Source organism: Hyaena hyaena, unplaced genomic scaffold, assembly GCF_003009895.1.
Source record: "Hyaena hyaena isolate Hyena2069 unplaced genomic scaffold, ASM300989v1 scaffold_1383, whole genome shotgun sequence".
NCBI classification, from domain to species: domain Eukaryota; kingdom Metazoa; phylum Chordata; class Mammalia; order Carnivora; family Hyaenidae; genus Hyaena; species Hyaena hyaena.
The window spans coordinates 111,124-117,930 of record NW_024081999.1 but is presented as its reverse complement, the minus strand read 5'-3'; positions in this window follow the sequence as shown (position 1 = coordinate 117,930).

Below are 6,807 nucleotides of genomic sequence, written 5' to 3'. Positions count from 1 at the left end.
AAAATGAGCAAATCAGAGGACTCTAGATGCTGGTGAGGATATGGAGAAATGGGCACCCTCCTACACTGTTGGTGGGAATGTAAACTGGTGCAGCCCTTCTGGAGAGCAGTGTGGAGGTTCCTCAAAAAATTAACAACAGAACTCCCCTATGACCCAGCAATAGCACTGCTAGGCATTTACCCAAGGGATACAGAAATGCTGATGCATAGGAGCACATGTACCCCAATGTTCATAGCAGCACTCTCTACAATAGCCAAAACATGGAAAGAGCCTTAGTGTCCATCAACGGACGAATGGATCAAGAAGATGTGGTTTATCTATACAATGGAATACTACAATGAGAAAGAATGAAATCTGGCCATTTGTAGTAATGTGGATGGAACTTGAGTGTGTTATGCTGAGCGCAATAAGTTAGGCAGAGAAGGACAGATACTACATGTTTACACATATAGGAGGATTAGGAGGAATTTAATGGCCGACCATGGGGGAAAAAAGGGGAAAATAGTGGGGAGAGGGAAGGAGGCAAACCATGAGAGACTCTTGAATGCCGAGAATAAACTGAGGCCTGATGGGGTTTTGAGGGGAAGTGGGGTGATGGGCATGGAGGAGGACACTTGTGGGGTTGGGCACTGGGTGTTATATGGAAACCAACTTGACAATAAACTATTTAAAAATTTTTGTTATGGTATAGGTAACAGAAATCTATTGAAAATATAATCAATGGTAAAGTTTAGAATCATTCTCTGTAAGGTGAGAACAAGAGAAAACAGGATTATTAATGCTACGTTTCAACATGATCCTAGAGGTATTACATAAGGCAATAAGACATGAAAAATGTGTCCAAATGTTTAAAAAGAAGAGATAAAACTGTCATTTGAAAATAGAATGATTATATACCTAAAAAGTCCAAGAAAATGACCTAAAATTGTTAGAACTATTAGAATATTTTAGTAAGGCATCCAAATACAAAATCAACATATAAAATGCAGCAACCTTAGGGCACCTGACTGGCTTAGTTGGTAGAACATGTGACTCTTGATCTCAGGCTTCTGAGTTCAGGTTCCACACTGGGCATGAAGCTTAATTAAAAAGACCCCAGTAACCTTATTATAGGTTAACAATAACCACATAGAAAATGCAATGCAAATTTGACACTCAAAATAGAAACAAAATATTTATCAATAGACTGAATGAGAAATGGATAAGATCCATATAAAAGAGAAAACAACTTTCTTGATTAAAAAATCAAGATAAAGTTAAAGGAAATGCTAAATAGAGACATACAGTGATTTGAAAGGAAAGACTTGGAATTGTAAGGATGGCAATTTGCCAGAAATTTAATTTGTAAGGGCAAATAAATGTCAATTAGAAGCTCAAATGATACTTTATGAAACTTGAAAGGATGATTCTAAAGTTTACCTAGCAGAGAAAATGTACATGAAGAAACCAAGAAAAGAATTCTAATTAGAACAATGAAGGAGTTTGCCTACAAGATATTAACACATTTTAAAATGTCCTAAGCAATTTAAGTACTTTGGGTTGGTACTAAAATAGAAATTTATAAAAGAATACAACAATTAACCAAGAGCCACTGTAATTAGCAGCATCTTCTACCCTTTTCAAGAGCCTTGGATTGAACTGATCCCTCTTGTCATCAGTAGAAAAAATAGTCATTCAGGTGGGATACAATTGCTACAATCCCTGGCCAGTGCACACAGACTATGGGGAAAATTAATTCTGTTGTCTTTATTGAAGAAATGTTGGTAGAGGGAACAAATGTGGCATTATGTGAATTTGAAAATCCTTATCAAATCAGAGGGAAAATAGAAGTTATGTATAGTATCCCAGACCTTAAGAAAACTACCCACGTCCAGGTCCCATTGGCATTTTTAAAAACTTTCAGTGATATTATTATAATTAACATGAAGAAGGGTGCTTCTAATCAGGATACCTAAGAGTAGACATATTCCATAGATAGTGTCTTCTTTTGGCTTAGTCTTCTGGTTTGAAAGTACATGACATCACATGGTCTTCTATCTTATTCTGTCAGTCAACTGTATCTTGATATCAGGACAACTACACAAAGTGATTGAAAGCAACTTGGTCCAAAAAAATGTTTCTCCTTTCTGAAAGGCTTTTTATCCAAATGTAATCATACACATTTATTATATACTATTGTAATTTTTATTCTAATACAGTAATACTCCTTCAACTTATCAGATTTTTTTTATAAGAGAAGTTAGTATATGATTAATATGTCACTTAAAAATAATGGAGTAAGGATATACTGTTTAATAAATATTGTTGGGACAGTTGATTATATTTTCTAAAGTTAGATTACTCCCTCACACAATAATCACAATTGATTCTAATGGACTAAAGAAATAATTCTCAAAAACAAAAACTTAGGTTTTCAAAAATATAGGAAAACATTTTTTTTTTTTTATTTCTAGGAGAGAGAGAGAGACAGCGTGAGCAGGGGAGGGTCAGAGAGAGAGGGAGTCACAGACTGAAACAGGCTCCAGGCTCTGAGCTGGCAGTCAGCACAGAGCCCGACGCGGGGCTCGAACCCACGAACCGCGAGATCATGACCCGAGCGAAAGCCGGACGCCTAACCGACTAAGCCACCCAGGCGCCCCGGAAAACATTTTTTACATTCTCTGAATTGTATAGCACAGGGTTCATTGTAGAAAATGGAGATCATGCTAGTTATTTTAAGCAGAGAAGGATTTAATGTAGAGAATTAGTTGATTCCAAAATCTATGAAAGGGGTGTATAGGTATGATCTAAGGTGTTTCTCCTGGAACAGAACCAACAATTGGTCCTCCAGGGAAGTAACATACTCAGGAACGTAGGAAATCAACTCCTGGAATTCACCATCTCAACTATGACCTCTAGTGAAGGAAAGTGGCTTTAATGTATCTATGGGCAGATGGAATCCGGTGCCTATTTATTGAAACTCATAAATGTAATGACTGGACAGCGCAGTTTCCAAATCTTCTATATTGGCATTCTAAATGGCAGAATGTAAATCATGCCTGAGATTCAAGTCACAGAGGAGTTTAAGAAATGCAGTTTTTAGCTTCTCAGCCTCTATAATGCAGGACACACTAGAAAGAGAATAGAATTGTTATACATAGATATGAAAAGACTTATTAACAAATAACAAAGGGAAAGAAAAGCTGAAGCAGTTCTGGTCCAAGATGGTGATGTGGAAAGACCCTTAACTCACCTCCTACACAGAACAAATCAAATTACACATATTAATAGAACAGTTCCTCCTGAAGAAGAACTGAGGAATGACTGAACAACCAAAGATAAAAAGGCAGGAGGACAGTAAGAGAGATGGAGACATGGTAACAAAGGGAACCTCCACCTCGAGTGTTGGGAAAGTCACTGGGGAGGGATAGTACTGAAGGACTGAGAACAGATTCCTCTGTCCTTGGCTTCATTTAGAGGAGTAATTAGCATAAAAAAACAACACACGAACTCTGAAAAGTTGGTGAAAGAGTTGTGGGAATGCTGTCTAGGTCAGAGACTGGAGAACAGGGTTTATGTTCCCACTCCACCTTAAAAACCCAGACCTGAGCAGGGTCTTAACACCATAAGGGAAGGTACAGTCATCACAGTGATTTGCAACCTCAGCAAGCCCAGGGTCTGCAAACCCACACCAACCCCAGATTGCACTGGGGCACAGAAAAACATCTGGGCTTAAAAGGGCTAAGAAGCTCCAGGAACACTGTCTCCCTACCACCTTAAAAGCCCAGACTGAAGTAGGGTCCAGCTCACAATGAGCATGAGACTTCAATGAGCCCAGGGTCTTCTAACCCACATTAGCCTCTGTGGTGTGGGGGCACATAAAATAAGACATAAAAATTTTTTAAATTTAAAACAGACTAATGTAGGGGCACCTGGGTGGCTTAGTCGGTTAAGCATCCGACTTTCGCTCAGGTCATGATCTTGCTGTTCCTGGGTTCGAGCCTCGCGTCGGGCTCTGTGCTGACTGCCAGCTCAGAGCCTGGAGCCTGTTTCAGTCTGTGACTCCCTCTCTCTCTGACCCTCCCCTGCTCACGCTGTCTCTCTCTCTCCTAGAAATAAATAAAACATTTAAAAAAAAAAAAAAAAGACTAACGTAGAATGTAACAAGAGACAAAGGCATTACATAGACTTCAACAAGAGGATATAACAATTCTAAGTACCTATGTACTCAACACTCGAGCACCTAAATACATAAAGCAAATATTAAGAGATAAAGAGAAAAGTTGATGACAATACAATAATTGTAGTGGACTTTAACCATCTCCCTTACATCAGTGGACAGATTATCCAGACAGAAAATAAATAAGGAAAAAATGTCTTGAATGACACATGGACGAGATGGACATAAAAGATATGTATAAATAACTCCATCACAGAATAACAGAATACATATTCTTTTCAAGTAATCATGGACCATTCTTCAGTAAAACTCACATAAAACAAGCTTCAATAAATTCAGAAGACTGAAATCATACTATGTATCTTCTGTTCACAACATGAAAGTAGAAGTAAATCACAAGAAAAAATATACAAACATGAGATTAAACAACATGATACTATACAACCAATGGTCAGTGAAGCAATCAAAGAAGAAATAGAAAAATACCTGGAGAAAATGAAAATGAAATCACTGCAGCCCCAAATCTCTGGGACACAGTGAAAGCAGTTCTAAGAGGGAAGTATATAGCAACATAGGTCTACCTCAAGAAATCAGAAGAGGCTCAAATAAATGATCTAACCTTATAGCTAAAGAAACTAGAAAAAGAACAAAGTCAAAGGTGAGTAGAAGAAAGGTAATCATAAGGATCAGAGCAGAAATGAATGACAGAGAGACTAAAAAGCAATAGAAAAAGAAAACCGTGATACCAACAGGTGTTTCTTTGAAAAGCTAAACAAAATTGACAAATTGTTATTCAGACTCATCAAGAAAAAAAGAGAAGGAACCTAAATAAAATTAGGAGAAGTAACTGATACCACAGAAATGCAAAGGGTTATAGTAGAATTCTACAAAAAAAATATTATATGCTGGGGAGGGGCAAGATGGTGGAGAAGTAGAGAGCTCCGTACCTGCACTCGCGCCCACACATCACACGGAAAAGACCTGAAGCCATAGGAAACCATACCACATCCAAGAGATTGGGAGAGAAAGGACGCAGATTCCACTGAGAAAGACTTCTAACGTGAGTGCTAACTGGAGAAGATAAAATCGGGCCTGGATTGGAGACTGGAGAGACGGGCCACCCCCTCTATGGGGAGTGAGAGGGGAAAAATAGAGTCCTAAACAGAAAAACCTCTGCTCGGGGGGAAAAACCTCAGCGCGGGGTTTGGAAAATCTTTGCACACAAAATACCTGCGCGTCAGGCCCCTCCACACTCCAAGTTGCCCAGGAGGGGCTGCGCTCCGATTTGCTTCTTTGTGCTGGCTCCTGGCTGGCTGGGTGAAGTTGCGCGCCTGCAGCCATTACCCTCGAGGCAGGCTTGGACCCCTGAGGAGGCGCGCAGGTACCTGCGTCCATGCTCCTAGCTAGCTGGAACTCTAGAGGGAAGGCAAAGTGCTAAAAACTGGCAGATGTGACCTCGAGTTCATGTTTTGGGTGATTGAGACACAGAGGGAACTTGATCTCCTCATTCCAGTGGGCTCAGCGTGCCAGCAGACAAAGCCCCCCACCTCGCTCAGGCCCCCCAGCCCCACCTGGAGGAGAAGGGAGCAGAGGCTTCTGGCTCCACCCCCAGAGCTAGCCTGGAAGGTTAGAATCGCCCTGAGGGGAAAGCCAGGGGATCGCCTGGGGCAATTTCAGCAGGGTGCTTGGCCTAGGGTTTGGAGGCTGGGACTAGCCTGGGTGGAAAAGCGCAACAAACTTTGCCTGAGCCTCTGTCTCAGGAAGTTTACACGCCTATAAAAGCAAGGTGGAGCACCACCACTCTCCTCCCTACAACCTCCAGGCAGAACTCCCGCCTGACTCATTTGGATCACACCACGCCCATCCCTGCTTGAGAGCTGCCCTCCTCCCTTTCCCCCACTTTTTTTTGGGGGGGGTTGTTTCTGTTTTTTTTTTTTTCTTTTTCTCTTTTTCTTTTCTTTTTTTTCCGCAGAATACTGACCTGATTACCTCTGGTCACCAGCGTACTTAAACAATCAAATTTAGTCCATTCTGTAGATGTAAATTCTACACCTCCCGACCTTTTCATCTCTTTGTCTCAGGAGTAATTAGACTATATAGTTTCTCTGGATAATACTAGCATCCTTCTCTCACCTATCCAACCATATTCTACCCTTTACCTCTTTGAAAAAAGTTTCGTATCCCTTCTGCCTGTTCATTCTATTTCCAATTTTGCCTCATCCCACCCGGTCTTCTCTCTCCTTCTCTATGCTCTTCAACCAGCACTGCATACACACGGCTATTTAACTATAGCTGGGAAGTCCGGTTATATGCTTTAAACTGTTCTTTGTCCATCGGTTTTCTTCTTTTTTCCTTTTCTTTTCTCCTTTTTGACCCTTTTATGTATTTTATACTCCCTATTATTCGCCCTCCCTCCTCCGTCTTTTAACTTTTTCGTTTTCCCTCTCGCTTTGCATGTTAGTTGAATTAGCCTGTGCGTTTGTGTGCTCCTGCTCCCTGTGTGTTTGTCTGTTTTCTTTTCCAGGGCTACCTCAAGAAAAAAGCCAGAGTACACAAGGTGGAGAGTCCGAAATATCACTACGAATAGGAAAATAAAATAACCAAGGTCCCAACAAGAGAGACCAAGAGATACCATTCAAAAAACACTC